The sequence below is a fragment of the Sorex araneus genome, chromosome 3 (genome assembly GCF_027595985.1).
Source record: "Sorex araneus isolate mSorAra2 chromosome 3, mSorAra2.pri, whole genome shotgun sequence".
Classification (NCBI taxonomy): domain Eukaryota; kingdom Metazoa; phylum Chordata; class Mammalia; order Eulipotyphla; family Soricidae; genus Sorex; species Sorex araneus.
Genome location: NC_073304.1, coordinates 129,179,686 through 129,200,081, shown reverse-complemented (window position 1 = coordinate 129,200,081; position 20,396 = coordinate 129,179,686). Strand labels below are relative to the sequence as shown.

Below are 20,396 nucleotides of genomic sequence, written 5' to 3'. Positions count from 1 at the left end.
ACACTGGTGCTGGGAAATGACACTGGTGGAGGGATGGATGCTGGAACGCTCTATGACTGAAACACAATCACAAACAATTTTGTAGTGCTCTATCTCACAGTGATTCGATAAAAAATAGAACAATTTAAAAAACATTTTAAAAAATCACTTTCAATTGCTATGAGATATTCTAGCTGACGACTCTAACAAGAAAAGCTTCTGTGCATCTACCACGTAATATTTCTAACTCTGGATTATAGAACATGGATGTTTCACACTGAAAATAACCACTGCTTATGAATAATCTCCCTGCTTGTAATTTGGTATTCACTGAAGAAGCAAAATGTGTCAAAAACAGATTTTTGACATAGCAAAAGGATCTGTGTAGGTTTTCAGGACACCAGCCTCATAGTCCGTTGGAGGCAAAGAAACAAATAAAAACAAACAAATAAAATTCAGCATTTTATGGCACATTCAAAGAACTCGATTTGAATACTTTATAGGTCCTAATCAACTTAACTGTTTCAACTGCTTCCATAACCTTTCTGCTATGCTTTCTTGTTAGACATTAAAAACAAACAAACAACAAATAAACACATCAAAGATCAATCTCTTTTTAGCAAGATATGCTGCAGAACAGACAGTTTTTTAATTCTCTCACTACAGGCTGTTCTGAGAGGCTGGCTTTGCTATTGGGATTGTGGATGCTTCACCCAGCTCTGTGTTGCCATATCAGGGAATAAAACATTCAACCCTGTCCCTTGTGAAGTAATTGAAGGTAAAACTGCCATGAACCACTGCACACAAAAATGGAATGTCAGGAATTAGGATGATCACAGGAACAGAGCTTTCTGTGCCTGAAGAAGTAGCAAGAACCAACATACCTTCCAGGCTAAATCATGAAATGAATACAAGCTCAAATGAAATCTTCACGGGAAAAGGCTAGCCTGAAAGATTTTTTTTCCCCCTCAGAATCTTGAGAAATTAGGTGAAATTAGGTGAAGCTCTCAAAGAAATCAATCTCCAGGTCTCTGCATGCTTATAAGCAGGATCTTGCCAGCCATTTTCCAAAATACTACAAATCAACCAAGACACAGGTAAAACCAAGAAAAAACAAAATCATTTAAGTCAGATGGTTTCAACTATAGGTACATGAACCAGTGCCATTCCACTGAACTGTACTGGTCCATGGGTATATAGAACCTGAAAACCACTGATCTAAGTTACTGTTGTTCAAATTTTCCCCTTGGGACCAAAGGGATGATATCCCAGTCACAAAAAGCATTTATTTGCCCTGTAAGCATGAGGCCTTGCATTTGATTCTTGGTGCCACCCACATGCAAAGAGCAAAGTCTCGGCAGCAATGGATGGGATTCTTGGTACTATAAGAGTGTCTGAACTCAGAAACATACCTATATTTGCGAGAACATTACAACTGAAGTGGTAAAGCCCTCACAAACACATGTAGCTCCACAACCCAAATTGTATGAGCCGCAGATAGCACAAAGGGTGCCATCCCAGTTCTTCAAAACAATAAGAATAACAAATAAAAGGGTGGGGGGATAAAAACCAGTGTCTGAAATAACATCTTGAGTGCCTCCTAACTAAATATTAGTTTGTCAAAAAGTATTGTAATACTTCACTACACTCTAGCTTTTTTGTAGTGGTTGAGCTGAACCCATGGCATCACATGTGACGCACACACTCCACCGAGTCACATCCTCAGCAATACCTACTGCTAAGCATGTTACCTTGCATGAAATAATGAAATATAACCAATTAAAACAGCCTGGAAAAAGTACACTGGTCATAATCACCTCTTTTATGACACATTCCTCCACTTTAAGGGTAAGATTTACAAAAGAATATAAGGATTAAGAATGGGCAGGAGGCAACTGTCTCAGGTTATACTGATATATTTATCAGTATATATCAGCCAGGCAGTGATTTACATCCATATCTCAAAGCTTCACATAGGTCCAATTAAGCATATGTTCATTTTATTGTACATAAATCTCATGTGGAAAATTGTCAACGAGTACTGAACTCTACTCAATAACAAGCAAGTTGGAATATGCAAACTGACGTCTGTGGTTTATTTTTGAATGTACCAAATATAAGATGGTGAAAAGATGGATAAATGAACAGGAACAGACAGAAATGTGAAGAAATTAAATTATACTGGTGAAACCTAGGTGGTAAATTATTGGTATCTGCCAAAAAACACCCTTTCAGATCACTATTTGTGCAAAGCTCCCATCCCACAACACCCCCTCCCCTCCCCAGCTCAATACTAAGGAAGAAAACAAATGGGAAAAAAATTACTAAAGTAGGGGACCAGAGAGATATTACAGCTAGCAGGGCACTTGCCTTGTATGGGGTCAATCTAGGTTTGATCCCCAGCATCCTATCTGGTCCCCTAGCACCACCAGGAGTGATCTCTGAGCACAAAACAAGGAATAAGACCTGAGTAGCACCAAGTTTAGCCAGAATTCAAGAGCAAACACCCCCAAATTACTGAAGGGTTCAGAAAGCCACATCACCACCCCTACTCCCTTTAAGAGTTCATATGATATCCCAACCCTGGCAGTCTATTAAGCATTTTTTAATCTAACAAAAGGAGAAACAAAAACGTTGCTCTTTGTTTTTAAAAATCAACTGCCCCAAACTGGTTAATTACTTAGAAAAATGTGTGTGCTAAGTGGGAAGGAAAGAAGTAGCTCCCCACAGACAAAGTTTCTATATTTATATACACAGTGCGCTGAAGTGGGGCAGAGGATGCTGTTAGAAGACTCAGGTGCAGGACACACAGCAGACCCAGGAACACATCAGAAGGCTTCTGATGGGGAGAAGTGACAGCAAATGGAAGGAGAGGAAAAGACCTCCAGGACCTTGGCAATACAGAACCTTGTACTCAAAGGCAAGGTGCAGGGATGCCAACAATAACGAGTCCCAGAAAAGCACAGCTACGGAAGCCTGTCAGGCATCACAATGCCACAAGCTCCTTCCCAAGCAATCAACAGCTCAAACATGCCTCTATGAAGAAGCAATCTCTTCAGCAAGCCAATTCACCTCAATCACAGTCCGTGTCATTGGCTTAGCAAACTGCTTCATAAACTGCTTTTGCAAACTGATAGCTTTGTATTGAGTAGACAATATTCATTATGTGAAAAAGAATAATAGCTGGGGTGGTTATCTGATTTGAGTAGCTCTTCTTGCTACTCAAAGGACGGTTCCAGAATCGGTAGCATCCGCAGCGGGAGTTTACGAGCAATGCAGCATCTCAGACCGTATCCCACACTAGCTCTGCTCAAATCTGCCACTTAGGCAAATCGAGGATGACTTCCATACACAACCTTGAAGCAATGGGATGACCCTACAACAATCTTGTCAACCAAACCTCAAAAACTTAGGTGCGGCTTTAACTTCAGAATTAGAGGCTAGATATCAGGAAAGCAGTATTATAGGTAAGCAGTACTGAACCCTGGACACCTTGTCTTCGGGAGGCTCCTTCCCCTGATGACGACTTCCTCTATGCAATGCTTCAGACCTGGCCTCCACCCAGGTGAGAGAACTGCATGAAGCTTGAAGTCCCTGGAGAATCCAAAACACAGCCGAACCTGCTCTGAGCACTTTGGAAAGTTTCCTATTCTCTAGTGGATCTAGAAATAGTCCATGTATCCTAGGAGAGTGGATTACGTTGCATGCAAATGTTCCTCAAAGTAAAATGCATAGAAAATGTGAAACTATCAAAGGAGTTCTTGGGCCACTATTCTAATTTCAGGTAAATCAGACAGCTGCAAAATTCTTTACTTCCCCTTAAAAGCAGCCACAGCATGTTGCATTTTATTCCCATAGAAGTTTACCTTAATGATCATATTTCCTTTCCTTTAGTCACTGTAATACTGTCTTATACTGAGTTATCTGAGAGGTCATGGATTAAACAAACCTAAATGTTTTAGCTTTTCTTTCAAAATAGCCTATGTCTTTAAATATATGAAGGTATTTCTGATAAAGTACACACATATGAGAGATTTTTTCAAAAGCCACATGAAGCCAATTATTTGGTACCAGTTGTAAGTTTCATAATTTAGCATCATTTCATTGTGTATGAATATGTGTAATTACATGAAAAAGTTTTTAAAATGTGATTACCAAATACACAAATATACTTTTAGGTGGCATATTTGATATGCCAAAAACAGTAACAAGTCTCACAATGGAGACGTTTCTGGTGCCCACTAGAGCAAATCGATGAGCAACGGGATGACAGTGACAGTGATTAATTTCCACTCGTGTATTTCAGAAAATAATTTCGCATGTCTGATTAACTGTTGAAGGCAATAAATAACACATTTACGAGATAATATTGCATCTGAAAAAGTGGTAATCAAAGCTAAAACACTGAAATGTCCCACACTCATTGCTAATTATGAAAAAGAAAAAAAATTATTTTTGCAACAATTCATGCATGACGGAAAAAGTGGTTAACACTCTTTGACCTATTTTTATTATTTAGATATTCACAGAAAATATTTTTAAGAGGCTGGCTACATTTTTAATAGATTCTACTATTTTTGGAGGAGTTTCAGGTTCACAGCAACACTAAAAGGCATACAGATTTCTCATATATCCCTTTCTCATGCACATGGTCAAGTTTTTTTTAATATAAGTTTTTTAATGTGGAAATTGTGGAATGACATACACATAAAAAATCCTTGTAGTCAACTATATATCATTTAAGCCTCACTGAGAAAAATCTATTTGAGTTATATTTAGGTTGAGGGAAATTTTTATTAAATGATATATTGAAATAAATTTATATCTAATAGAATTGCCACAAATAACAGCATCTGATTCATACTGACTTAATTTTCTCTTATGTATCTCTCTTATTTTCTTTTAAAAAAAAGACTAAAAAAACAACAGTCAACAAATAAAGCATGAAAAGTTTGAGTGCTCTGAAAAATAGAAAGACATAAATATTTCCTACCACACCACAAACCTCTACCTGCATACCTTTAGATACTACAAAAACAAAATTGTACACTGGTGGAGGAATGGGTGTTGGGACATTGTATGACTGAAACCTGATCATGGATAGCTTCCTAATGATTTATCTCACAGTGATTCAATTTAAAAAATGAAATTAAAAAAATAAAATAAAATTTTAAGAGCCCTACTCTAAGCTACAAGAGACATAACACCCAAATTCACCCCTGTGTCAACTGAGCCTTCTACTCACAAAGTCATTTTACAGTATATTCTCTTACCTGAAAAGGAGGGAGTAGGAGTTCGGCTTCAGCCAGTTAGTAACAGGCTGCTGAGAGCATGTCAGGGGCAGGCTGAGAAATGCAACAAACCAGGTCGAAGGAAAGCTCAATCTTTTGAGAAGGGAAGTGGGGGGGCAAGAATTCAGGAGAAGCAAGCCCACGTAGACAGAGAATGGAACATATTAGTCCTCTTGCCAAAGGTCCCACCCCTCGGCCACAAAATTAGAGGCTGTACCAAGAGTACCCATAGACACAACAAAATATCCAGAGTGCCCGAGAGAGACTCTGTCCTCCGTTCTAAGCAGAACAACAAATATAGCAAATGCTTTTTACAGGCGTCCTGCTGAAGAGCTGCCCAGAAATAATAGACCCTGAACATAAGAAGAAACACTTAATACTTGATCCGAGATTGGGAGTTATCAACGGGAAGAGTATAATTTGGGAGCCTGCACCTGAACTTTTCCTTCAATCTTTAGTTTTTCTACAAGGCACCAAAGCATTCAAGCTGTAAACATAAAGGAAAGTATAAATGCTCCTGATTCAGGAAATACATTCAGTTAGTTGCAAAAATAAAAACAAAACAAAAAAAAAAAACAGCAGTGAGGGGAATGATTTTTTTTTAATTAGTAACTGGTTGTGGGACAATGTAGACAAAAAATAAAGAAAAGTTAGTATCTGAAGTGAGTTCTGATGATGAACACCCTGGCAAATATGGTAAAATGTAAAGAATTCCATTTTATATAAATGGGAATTTTGGTTTTTGGCTTTTGGTGTGGACACCATACTTGGCAGTGCTCAGGGCTTTGTCCTCACTTTGTGCTCAGTGATCACTCCTGTTGGTGCTGAGGATACAATAGGTGGTGCCAGGGATGGAACCCCAGTTAGCTGTGTGCAACGCAATACCTTAAACAAGTATTTTAACTCAATCTCAAATTTAAATGCTAAAGCATACATACATACCCTTATTGGTAATTTCCTTGATTTATTCATCCATAACAAAAAAATAAATAAAACCATAACAACAAAAAGCAATTTAACATTTCCAAAACTGGGCCAGAGAATATAAAATGCTTTGCAAATCAACATTCCAGGGCGAAATCTTAGCAGGGTCAATATTCACTCAAGTCAACTGAATCCTACTCTGCGGGATCTCTCTCTTTGTAGTACGTTCCTATTCATCATCAATTAAAGTCAGTTTTTCAAGCATTATTTCCCAAATGCATTTAGCCAGAGGACCTTAATTTGAAGGACATCCAGAGGGGAAACGTTTTATGAGAGATTAGGAAATGATAACAATTGTAGTTAGGTTCCACTTGCCATTTTTTAATCAACTCACTTGACACTGTGAGATTTCACAACATTTACAAGTTATGGAGGTATCAGGTTTCCCATCTGTCCAACTTGTATTACAATATCAAAAGTCACAGAACGATTAATTTCTTGGTTTCTCAATATAATAAAGCTAAGCCCTTTTGCCTAATGTCAACAGATGGAATGGAGCATAGTACACAGATATTTAACCTCCTGTAGCCTTCACATTGTTAGAAAATATATGGGATATCACAGTGCCTTCCTTCAAGAAACCAGATGCTTTATTTTGAATCTCTAGCAGTGATAATAGTTTCCCTGTGTTGGTGCCATTACACACTTGCTACTGAATGTCAGACCTGAGAAACTATCCCACAGAATAATCACTGCAGGCAAAATATCATTGTCACTGTACCACTGTCATCCCTTTGCTCATCAATTTGCTTGAGGGGGCACCAGCAACGTCTCCAGTGTGAGATAGCACAGCGGGTAGGGCATTTGCCTTGCACGCGGCCAACCCAGGTTTGATTCCTCCACCCCTCTCGGAGAGCCCGGCAAGCTACCAAGAGTATCTTGCCCGCATAGCAGAGCCTGGCAAGCTACCCATGGTGTATTCGCTATGCCAAAAACAGTAGCAGGTAAAGTACTGACACTTAACCAAGAATTACAATTAACAACACCGTTCATGGCTGGAGAGATAGTATAGCAGGTGGCATTTGCCTTGCGTGTTGCCAACCTGGGTTCAATCCCCAGCATTCCATATGATCTTCCCAGTCCACCAAGAGTGAGCTCTTAGTGAAGAACAAGATGTTACCACCAGCCCCGCCACCCACAAAAGCCACCGAGGCTGGGTAATAGCTCAAGAGATCAAGAGGTATAACAGATGCTGTGTCTGGTCCTTATATAAAATAAACAACTACATTTTAAAGCACATAATGTGATTCATATCCAGATGAGACTGAAGAGGAAGAAACTGAACACTGTGACCTGAGCAAACCACGGGCCAAATGGCTCGCTGCAAATCATGTTTCCATTCTTATAAAATCCTCAAGTCCTTCAATTCCCAACAATCCTCAGGAAGTCTCCTGCTCATTATATGTGAAGTGGGCATTCATGCTAGAACCAGAAGAGATCGGTGGTTTACAGCTGCTCCACTTAGATAATTAAGTCACCTCTCTGTCCAAATTTTTCAACCCCAACTACTCCAGAACTACGCTATACAAGTTCTTTCTCTAACCATGTCCCTTTTAAGATCAAAGTCTCCTTAAAAAAATAGTCATTCTTCTCTAATTCTAAACTGATAATCAACAATTTTTTTAAATTGTTTCTTTAGCTCATAAACATAATTTGGGGCCAGAAGAACAGCACAGCAGGTAGTACATATGTCATACACATGGCTGACCTTGTTTTGAGCACAAAGCCAGGAGTAAACTCACCTGAGCAAAGTTGGGTGTGGTCCAATAAAACCAAAACATCAATACAGATAATCTATAAGTACATTTCTTTATTAGAGATACCAAAAAAATATCTTTAAATAAATGATACAGGAGACATGGAATGATGTGATTTTTGAACAAGTAGTTTAATTTCGCTGAGAGAATTCGCTGATTCACCTGGAAAATAATAACTTCATAAGGCTGCAATAGCACAGCGGTTGGGCGTTCGCCTTTCATGAGGCCAACCCGAGTTCGAGTCCTCCACCCCTCTCGGAGAGCCCGGCAAGCTACCGAGAGTATCGAGCCTGCAGGGCAGAGCCTGGCAAGCTACCCGTGCACATTGGATATGCCAAAAACAGTAACAATAAGTCTCTCAATGAGAGATGTTACTGGTGCCCACTCGAACAAATTGATGAGCAACAGGATGACAGTGACAGTGACAGTGAAGGCTGCATAAGTATAAAAGAGGAATGTAAAGCCCAAGTATCTGGATAAATATACAATATGCACCAAAATTCCATACTATATTGATGAAATGTTGTTCAGTCTATTTCCTAAGGGCCTTTTATGACCAAAACAAAATAAAACAGGGTCAGAGAGACAGCACAGAGTTCTGGTGCTTGCTTTGCGTGCAGTGGACCCCGGTTCCATCCCCATAACTGCACCATCCTCCAAGTACCACTAGGAGTCACTCCTGAGCACAGAACCAGGAACGGCCCCTGAGCACCACTGGGTGTGGCCTAATCCTCCCCCCCACCCCCCGCCAAAAAATGCACAAAAACAAGGCACTTAACAGGTCCCTGATTAAAACGAAGAACACAAACCTATGCCTCATAATAATGCATGGATATAGGCCGGGGCATCTAAAAAATAGTGAAATAACACTTTTATTTAAATAGTTCAGAGTGTGGCTAAAAGTAAAACCTTCCTGCAACTTTCATGTTAATTACAATCACTGCTGAGTTTTGTTTGTCTTTGCTGTAATCCCTTTGTTTTAAGATGACTCAGCTTCGAAATATAATGTCCTTATAATGAGTGAGTTTATTTCATTTAACATTATGATTTCTAATAATCAGGTGTTTTTTTCTTAATTCTACTATTTAACTTTGTTAGGCTTTCTCGTTTGGATACTTTCTTTGTTCTGGATTTTGAAGCATTTATTTAAATATGAAATGAAAACCAAACAATTACAGTAAATGCAAATGCTACAAATCTTACTACGTGTATGCACACACATACACACACAGAGTGACTGTGTAAGATAGCAGACACGTTAACTAATTTATGATGGAAATTATTTTGTAACATAAACATATTCAAATGATCACACCTTATGTTTATTTAAAGTTATATTCCAGTTCTGTGCCAAGAGGGGCTGGAAGGACAGTAAAATGGGTAGGACTCTTGCCTTGCACATGGCCAACCCAGGTTCAATCCATATGGTCTCAGAGTCCCACCAAGAGTGACTCCTCAGTGAAGACCCCGGAGTTACCACTGAGCATCGAGGGTGCGGCCCCATCACTACAAAAGTTGTATCTCACTAGGTTCAAAAAAAAAAACACAGAACCAATGACTATTTCAATAATATGAAAATATGAAATGACCGGAGGAGACAAGAGTAAATATGAACGTGCTAGTTTTCGATTTTCAAATCAAGGAATCAACGGGAACAGTCTACACAGATAAATCTGTGAACACAGAACTTGGTGAAACTGTCATTCATATTTATAATAACTAATTACCAACTAAAAAGTAAGCATGCCAAGAAGCTAAATTATGTGGGGAGGGAAGTACCTAGAAAACATATTTCATCCTCTAAGAAATAATACAAAGTTCAAACTGGGAGCGAATCATGTTCGTCCAAATACACCTGTGCCTTCCAACTCCCTTTCCCGAGTCAAGGAAGCTCAGAGAGGCCAGAGCAGCCTCTGCTTGCTGAGAATCTAGGAGAGACAAACTCAGATTTTCTTTGGACCTGCTCCCAATATCACAGTATTTGGCGGTCTTAACATCTGGGTTTTTACCATTTCTGTCTCAGTGATGATTCCTCCTCCCTCTCACTTTTAGTAATAGTTTTCTTCTCAGTAGTTTCAGTAAGGAGATACTTCGACTGAGATTCCGTTAATAATAATTTGCTTAGATTTGCTCTAGATGTCGTGGTGCTGGGAACATTCTTGAGTTAATCTGTCTCTGCTGCTCTCCCTGCCTCTACCCCTCCTAATCTGGCTGCTAACCTGGATGCTCAACCCTTGCCAACCTGCACTGCCAGCAAAAAAAACACCCACGTGTCTCTTCCCCCCTCAGGTCCCAAAGGGAGTATTTACACCAGAGAAATTGGCAGGCTATACAAACAAAGCTTAGCCACTCTCCTCTTTCTCAGAGGCAACTGTGAAACATTTATCAGCATACCACAAGGAAGGTCTGTGCGCTGATAAAAGAACACACATATGCAAGCCCTTCGACTTCCAGGCACAGAATCATCGCATATTTCACTTCCTTTTTTGCAGGTTTATGGATTAAAGACCAAAACAATTACAGTCCAGAGCTCCTGGTCCATCCAACCTTGCTCAAGACTGATTCTTAATGTGAAATCAACTTTTTATTCCCCGGGAAAGAATTAACACATAACATTATTTTAAGTAATAGAGTTGAAATTCTCCCAAAACACAGCCAACTCAGGTCACCTACTTGATCCACCTAGAGAATCATGAAACCAAAATATTTAACAAAAACTTTTTTTCCAAGAAATAATGAAAGAAACGAATATGAATTTATGTGTCTGTCATTGCTCCTCTAACTCCTAATGTTGCTCTACTGCACAGTCTTTACTGTATTGCTGATTATCATTAATAATATCGGCGTCACTAAATTACATTTTATAAATATAGTAACTACTTTAAAATTAGAACAGAATCTACAGAACATTAAAAGTGTATTACAGGGGGAGGGGGGAAGGGGAGGACAGACAGACAATACAGGGATAAGGCGCATGCCTTGCATGCACCCAAACCCAGTTGAATACCCAATACCATGATGCAAGGTCCCCAAAGCATTGCTGACTGCCACCCAGGCCCTTGAGGACCACCAGAATGGCCTGAAAGGGCTCCAAGAGCACCATATCCTCTAGCCCTCACTCTGAATAGTTGACCCAGTTGTAACTGAAGTTACAAAGGTCTCCCACCCAAAATAAATGTATCCTAGAGCCAAGGAGAGAGCTTAGCAAATTGGAGTATATTGGAGTTTGCACGAGCAAGACCCTGAACTTGATCCCTGGCACTGCACACCCCAGCTTCTCATCTGGGTAGCTCTAGTCACCTGTAGCACTGCAGAGCTGGGCCTTAGCACTCAACTTTCTGGCCCATTTGGCCAAATGTCACTGGGAGAGGCCTCTTGAACACTGCTTGGGAGCCCCAGGGCCTTACACCTAGAAAAATGTCCTAAATTCTTTTTTTTTTTTTTTTTTTGCTTTTTGGGTCACACCAGGCAATGCACAGGGGTTACCTCCTGGCTTTGCACTCAGGAGTTACTCCTGGCGGTGCTTAGGGGTCCATATTGGATGCTGGGAATCGAACCCGGGTCAGCCATGTGCAAGGTAAACGCCCTACCCACTGTGCTATTGCTCCAGCCCCCTAAATTCTTTTAAGAATTTTGTTCTACTGCATGGAAAAATATTCAAAGTATGACATAAACGTTACCAGCTATTACACAAGCGTCAACCTCATTTTTGTCTCCCCACTTAGAGGCAATAAAATTCATTTCACAGAAGATGACATAATCTGGCTATACTCTGTGCTATATGTCAAACTTTTCTATCAGCACCAGTTCAAGAAAAAAAAAACAGCTTCTGGTTAGTGGAATATGCAGGACAGTATGAAATGGTAGATAAGAGCATCAGGCTGGAAATGGATACATGTGGGCTGACATCTGAGCTATTTGATTCTGGAACAGTTACTTAACCTTGCCAAGGTTTTCTTTTCTTGTCTCTAAAAGAGGTACAAAAATACCTGCTTTACCAGGATGACTGGAAAAATCAAATTAAAAAAAATCAACATAAAACACAGAGTATATGGTATATATTACTCAGTAGGCTAAAATAACTTATTGATGTTTACAGCTTTTGTACAATATACCAACTGCTCTATCACAGGAGTTTCGATCAGAGCTTCTAAGTTTTATTAAAAACACAGACTGTGATTCAGGGGTCTGATGGTGGGGGTGGGCATTGTGTTCAGAAGGACCAAGTGACATCCAGGCTGCCTGTCTACGGACCACACTCAAAGAGGAAGGATCTGGAAGACTCGACAGTCAAACACACACCACACCACCACAGGTGGCCTCCCCAGCACATGGAAGCACAAAAGCTAAAATTCAAAGCACTGAGTCCCCAAACAAACATGACTTACTCCGTAAGAACAGAACTCTTCTTTAGAAGCAGTAAAAGTCTGGGGCTGGGGAAATAGTCAAGTGGTTGAGGCACTTCCCTTGCAGGCTGCCAATTTGTATTGATCACCGTCACCCATAGAATCTCAAGTACCACCAGGGGTAAGCCTAAAGGCAGAAGAGATAAATGCCCTGAACACTGCCCCCCAACAAAAACTAAATTAATTAATTTTGGTTGTGGTTTTGCTTTGGGGGCACACCGGTGATGCTCAGGGGTTACTCCTGAGTACTTGAGGGATCATATGGGATTCTGGAAATGGAATCCAGCTCAGACACACCCAAGACAAGCCATCTACCCACTGTACTATCGCCTCAGGCCCAAATTAATTAATTAAGTTTTAAAAATGAAAACAGTAAAAAGCTATGAACCACTCAGAATAATTGCTAAGTAGAGAAAACAACCATAAGAAAAGCAAAAGACACAATCCACAGAGAAGCGGCAGGCATTCTGGTGAGCAACGCGGCCCGGACAATGCTCCGGACCCGAATCGGGGCCAGCAACACCGGGGGGCCGGAAGGAGGAGGTGCCGCCAGCACGCCTTCTCCAGGTGGAGCCCTGGCAACACTGAGCAGCAACTAACACGGCTCCAGGACTCGGGACTGGGACACATCTGACCCGCGAGGCCACGTTAGCAGCCGCGCAACCTTTTCTAAAACCTGAAAACATACAATCTTTTAATGGAAAACTAATTGTCAAATGCCTCCTTATTAGGGTTATCTTGTTTGGGGGTATAACTCCCACAACAATAGTGAGTTTTGTGTTGAAATATGGAACATAATCAAGGTGAAGAGAAAATGAAGTGAAATTCATCAGTTATACAGTTGGGGTGGGGGGCGGGGGGTATAAAGGGGATTTTGGTGGTGGAATATGGGCACTGGTGAAGGGATGGTGTTTGAATACGGTATAACTGAGACATAAGCCTGAGAACTCTGTAACTTTCCACATGGTGATAAAATTAAAAAAATAAATAAATAAATAAATATATTTAAAAAAAAATAAGGGGGAGGAAAAAAAACCTAAATAGAAGAGATAATGATTAGAAGATTCCCTAACATGAATGCTGATGCCAATATTTCATAAACATTTTGATAAAATTTAAAAAAAAAGAAAAGAAAAAGAATGTTTAACCTGTGGGAAGAGCTTTCAAATCAGCTAGGACTGGAGTCTAACCCTCATTCTAATATACTTACTGTATGTGTATTTTTTTGATTGGTTTTGGTTTTTGTTTGGAGGCCATACCCAGAGGTTCCCAAGGCTTACTTCTGGCTCTGTTCTCAGGAATCAGTCCTGGTGGTGCTCAGACGTGGTACTGGGCATCAAATCCAGGCCAGCCACATTCAAGGCAAGATGCTTACCCACTGTACTAGTGCTCCAGTCTGTTATGACTTTTGATTCATTACAGGCCTTTTTACAAACTTCAATTTCCTTATTTGCAAAATAGCAGTAATAGTCTATTTAAAAATATACGATCTCAAATAATAACAGATGACTCAAAAGCAATTTAAATTGGTAGGTTCTTCTCGAGGTCTAACACACAGTAGACGCCAAGAGCACGTCAGCTCCCTCTACTCCAGCGTCATTTCTCTGATGACTTGCTAATGCGACTCTCGCTTATTTTACCTTTACTGACCTCAGACCCTTCTCCTCGCTAACAAAACTATATGAACACCTGGCATTCCTCAGTCTTCCTCAGACTATTTCAAGCTGCCAGCATTCATAATTTCCCAAGAGAAAAGACCTTATTTCCTAGCCATATTCTACCAATCCTGGAGACGTACTGTCTGAGAGAAAGCTGTTTTCCACATGGCTTCTCACTATTCTAAATCCTTGCTACTTCTTTCTTCTTCAACAGACACAAAAAGTAATAGAACGGAAGCCATCGCTATCTTTTTCACCATCTCTAAAATAGCCTGTGACTATCTTTTTCAATCAAGGAAACTATTATTGTGGGAAACCAGCCATTCCAAAATAAGTGCCTGCTTATTTTTTTAGTTACAAAAACTTAAACTGATTCTATTTCGTCCTTCTCTTTCCTTCCCTTTATAGTTGCAATTTTTTCAATGTCTGGTGCTTGTACCCTAGGTTGCAGTGCTCTCACACACTTGGTTCTGGTGTGCCAGAGATCATACATTTGTACAATGGCCAGGGTTCGAGTAGCAGTGCCACTGAGAATTACACTTCATGGTGGAGCCAGAGATCAAACTCAAGGGCTCATGCATACAAGGTATGTGGTCTGCCTCTGAGCTACATCCTTGAGCCCTCATTCTATTTCTTAAGGAAATTATCACAAACATACAAACACACACACACACACACACACACACGCCTTCTGGAATTGTCATGATTTCCTGTCACCAAAAAATTCCTCATAGACCAAAAATGAAAGTTTCCCCATTTAACTCGGTCCCTTCATTGACTTGCATGGTATTCACTGAGTGCCTGTCATGCAATCAGCTCTGTCAGAGAGCAGGTTTATATCAATCAGACATGGCCCATGAAGATTTAACTATCCCCACCCTAATCTGATTCTCAAAGTCCAGACTAGTTGAGGTTTGTTTGTTTTTTCCCTCCAAATTTTATTTTATTAAAGCACCATGAGTTACACAGCTTGTTCATAGTTGGGGTTTTGACATACAATGTTCCATCGCCTATCCTGCGCCCGTGTAGCTGAACAGGCTGCAATGTAATTAAGTCACAGCAAAAAGTGTTAAAAAGACCAACCCAGGTCACAATGACTAATCAGATGAAATCCATCAAAGCACACCAATAAGATGACACTTGAAGCATAAGTGGGCTGCCGAAATAGTGGCAAATTTGTCCACCATGCTGTCCTGGGTGAAACGAAATGGTGCCACCTTGGAGACAGATTTTACAGCACCTTCAGTGTGAGCAGATGTTCAAATGTCTCCTCACAGCACACCCACATTGTCTCTCTCCCTAATCAACTAATTGAGCCGAAAAGCCCTCTGATGGCTTTCTGATATACCAGCACCTGGAAAAGAAAACACGTAGAGTATTTCGCCAGTCACACAAGCCATCTTGCTGTCTGTTGGCAGCGTTAATCCTTAATTTTGATATTTGGTACTTAACAAGAATCGTTAACAACAGGAATACAGCTGCTCAGCAAGATGAAGCCAGTCTCAATCACCCTCTTTAAGCCCAGCAAAACTTTCATCAGTTTTGGGCTCTCTCGATTTCAACGCTCACCATGCAGAGGAAATACTGCTAACAGAATCATTTTGATTATGAATTCATATAATGTAAAGGCATCATAAAAACATAATCAGAATAGGTTGAAATTATGTGATCAGTTAAACCTTCAGATGCAGATTAATTTACTGTCTTAACTATGTCCATGAACTTCTTTCATAAAGACCTGTGAATTACAAGAAAAATCCCTCTTCATTAGAAGAAAACATACCAAGTCTCACCATTTATGGTGAGAAAACTGGAAAAATTACAAGACATCTTTAATTTACTCACCATAATCAAGACACACTAAACCGATTATTTGGCACAGAGAGTGCACATGTGAAGAGTGTGCTGACAGATGAGACACGTCATTCCCAGTGATCTCCAACATGAATGTGAAGGAGTCCTAAAGTGCGTGATAGTTCAACTTATGGGTATACCCGTACAAAGCAAGGCTCAATTATGACATTTTCTAATTCTTTTACTTAAAATTCAGAGGTAACCTCGCAGTCTCTTATCTCTTTGTTTGGTAGCCACAGCATCCATGTAGCAATAAGTAACACTACTTGGTTTTAATTTTTTATAGGTCATCTCTATTATGATTGGCACATAATAGTATCCATTTAAGGTAAGGATTTAAGGTTTCTTAAAATTCATCAATTTGTGGTTTTTAAAAGTAAAAAATATTAAATAATAATAGAGGTGGAATATAGCCATAGCAAAAATCATGAGGGTAATATCTAAATTTCTGATATTTGGGAAACCCAATAGTCTGCAACTGAAACAGCTCAGGTTTGAGCATAAGATTTGCAACTATCTTCCTGTGTGATTTCAGGCAAGTTACCTAAGATCTCTGTGCCTTTTCTACTTTAAAAACTGAGGTAATGACAGCATCTATTTCAAAAGGTACTGTGAGTACCAGTAGGTTGCTACAAACCAGGCTCTAAAAATGTCACCTGGCATACAGAAGGAATTTCATAGTAGATAAGTAAAGATATTTTCTGATTGCCATTTTGAGAGGGGTTCCCCAATTATGCTGAAAGGCAATCCCACACAATAATCATTCTGGGTGGTCTAGGTCGGATAACATAATGGTCTGTCCAGTTAGGAGAGGGGATCACCAAGGTCATACCCCACAGTGCTTGGCCCCCATGTGAGGGGCCTTGAGTATGTAAGTCATTTACTTCACTCATCTGAGCTCTCTCCACAGCCCCTTTATGAGTTTGTATATAGGCAAAAAAAAGTTATTTTGGTTTTCCTTTAAATTTATAGTAGACATGTAAGGCCTATTTTAAACCCCTGTGAGTCTATGGAAGCCAGAAATTAAGATACAGTGCGCTGAAATCCATTACAGTAGCCTTCTCTCTTTAAAAACAAGGTTGATATTCCTTATCCACATAATATCTACCAAAATATTTGCAAAAGGGCATGAGTTCCTTCAATAGTCTTACATCCAACCTAACTCATGGAATATGCCAAGATTGCTGCTTTTCTTGAATACCATTTTAGTAGATGACTTATTATATAAATGAGAGCCACTTTACATAATAACTATCTTATAATATACTTGAGGGAAGGAAGACAGCTCAAAACCTGAAGAACATGCTTTGAATGAAGAAGTTCCAGGAATTCAACTCCCGAGCATCACATGGTCCCCTGGTCACTCCCAGGTACTTTAGATATTATACTAGGAATTTTGTTTGAACAACACCCCCCACAAGAAAGAAAGTACTTGAAGGTCTATTGTCTAAATTTGTGCCTTCACACACACACACTGTATTAAAAATAGGCAATATTAAAAATAGGAAAGAAAAATTTCCTTTTCTTCATGAGATCTTCTGTGTCTTGCAGGAGAATTTCTCACTTTGCTCATGCTGTTGAATCTAACTACCTCAGATTAATCATAAAGGTCACATGGAAACCATTCCCTCTTACAGGCATGTGCCAGCTTCACCCAACTCCAGTGTAATAGGTATTTTGGTTAAAAGTGGTTGGGAAGAAGAGGGACCACTATTCACTGGTTCTTGATTAGCAATCCACAAGATTTAACCAAGTTCCAAAACAACTTTCTGTGGCTTATACAGTTTCCCTAACAATGATCTTTAGGTGTGCCATTTAATATCACAAATTACTACTTCCACTAGAATCCAGCTAGACTGAAAATCAAGGAAAAGCAAAAGAAACCACCCCATAACTAATGTGAGGGAAAGCAGCTAACAATGAAATTAATGCTGATTGCAAATGTAACCTTCAAGATGCTGAGAGCCCAGTAATCCCTCAAAGAACAGATAATACAATCTGATTTATTTTTAATGTCAAATGTACCTACAAGAAATGGCTATGTAAATTGCGAAGGCAGGCTCTTCTTAAGAGCCCAATTTAATTTTCAAAATCTAAATAAGTGTACTATCCCTTCAATTCTTTCAAAATTAGACCTTCTACTTCATTTATATTTTAAGTAACCATGTACTCACGCCTACAGCAGTTCTTTGGCTTTGAGACAACCTGACTTTTGAGGCAAGACCACTCTCCAAGGTGCCCATGTGCAAACCTCACTGCGGTACTGATGTGTATTACTTAACCTTATCATGCCTCCACTGCATCACCTAGAAGAGCGATTATAAAAGCACCCATCTCATGGGCTTGCTGTCTCTTAAGAACCATACCCAACACATGGTTAATTGCAAGTCAATGGTAGGTATTATAAGTGATCTTTTGTAATCTTTTGTGATCTTCACATTATTTCCGGGCTGGAGCGATAGCACAGTGTTGGGCGTTCGCTTTTCATGCGGCCGACCCAAGTTCGAGTCCGTCGCCCCTCTCGGAGAGCCCGGCAAGCTACCAAGAGTATTGAGCCCGTGCGGCAGAGCCTATTGGATATGCCAAAAACAGTAACAATAAGTCTCTCAATGAGAGACGTTACTGGTGCCCGCTCGAACAAATCGATGAACAATGGGATGACAGTGACATTATTTCCTGAAAACTTTCACAGAAGTATTACCATGTACCCTAGTTACGAATGAGAACTATGCATATTTCAGAGGGCTCGACAGGACGCAAATTATGATCTTATCAATCAAGATAAAGTATCTCATCTTCCCCTTTGCACCTCCTTTAACAAACTGAAATGATTAAGTACCAAAGTGTCTGTGATAAATAACTGAAGGACACTGAATGCATGTAAAGATCTTCCTAAAATCTATGATTATTTTTTAGATGTTGGTATTTATTTCTATAATACATATGAATAGAACACTTTATCAGGCTAAAATAGGGGAATGACCAACAAATTTTCCCCATGATGTTTGTTATTGGCTGGCTCAAACCACTTCACTTTATTCAGCATATTATTTTTATTAGTCATGAGGCACAAAGGTGAGAGGAGCAAGTGGGCACATATAAATTATAGTCTATTAGGACTAGAGTTATAGTTCATTATGGATATTTATGCAACATATTGTACTCCCTCAAAATTAACTACACAATACACAGGAAACAGAATGATCCTGCTGTTTCCATGAGCACAGCAAGTGGTATCACAGAGTCGGCCTCTTCAAAAATCTGATGACGAAGCTTCAGGTATTCTAACACTCTGAGATACATAAACACAACTGGTTTAATTCCACCACAGAGGTGCGAATATGTCCAATAACTGAAGTTTTGTCTGGTATGTTGAGAGAAAAAAAGAAAGAAAAGTGGCAGAATAAGATCAAGTATTCCTGCAGATTAAATTTTTCTACCAAGAAAATTGACTATTAAAATAATCCCATTTCTAGACCTTCAGCACCTACCCCTTCCACAAAGTGATTTAGTAACTGCTGTCAACAAGATTACATCTATATCCCCAACTTAATCCAGGTCAATTCTGTGACTTGCTTTGACAGAAGTTCGGTTGGGTTCATTCTGTGTCTTGCACTCCACAGGCTTCCTGCACTTCCCCTCTGTCCAGTGGACCATGGAACCACCATGAGAAACTCAGAATGGAGTGAGGAAGACGAAGAAGGCTTATGGAGAAAACTCCAGCTACCTAATTGAGAATCTACGATAACCACCCCCAAATGCATCCAGGCAAGTGAGTACACCTAGCCAAGATCGATCAGAAAAACTAACACCAATCCACAACTGATCACAGATGTACAATGAGTGATCCCCATCAAGACCACAGGAACTATCCAGTCAACCCATCAACTGTTATTAATAACAAAGGCTGATATCAGGATGATAGTGATAGTGATAGTGACAGTTTTAAAGTACTGAATTTTCTGAATAATCTTATGCAGTGTTGGTTTAAGTAATACTGATGCTTTCAGTACCTATCCTGAGCGTGCTGATGAATACTTAAGGTTAACATATATCAAATTAGATTCTCAAAACATCATTTTCTTCCTTGAAGTGTTAACAAGTTTAATATATGGAGGGTGGGGTTGTGACCAAATAAATATGGGAAAAATCATTCATGCTCAGACTGATAAATTTTGAGAGAGTATATAAGTCATAGTGGTTGATCGATACTGAATGACAAAACATGTTACTGTGGATATTATTTCCTTCAGTAAAGGGAACCAGTGTGAACTGCTTTGGGGAGCTCTGTATGTTTCAAAGCATCTGGGCTTACTGAAGAATAAGGATTATGAGTGAACAAAGTTCACACTTATATTTTAATTCCAACATATCTAAGTTTTTAGTAGACACACTTAATTACTAAGATCACAATCTTAACTGCTGATAATCACAAGCCCAAACTGCTCTTTATCACTGAATAGCTAT

General features: G+C 39.6%; 1 protein-coding gene across 10 annotated transcripts in view; it reads right to left on the bottom strand.

The window, feature by feature from the left end:
* The window catches only part of PLCB4 (phospholipase C beta 4), a 455,945-nt gene that overhangs the window by 343,616 nt on the left and 91,933 nt on the right, over window positions 1-20,396 (bottom strand). Inside the window, exon 1 of one of the 10 annotated variants that reach the window (XM_055131097.1) lies at window positions 5,253-5,309. The exons of the other annotated variants lie outside the window; for them this stretch is intronic. The gene's annotated coding sequence lies outside the window, so the exon portion shown is untranslated. Of the gene's footprint in view, window positions 1-5,252; window positions 5,310-20,396 lie in introns of those variants that run through there. 10 annotated transcript variants of the gene reach the window in all.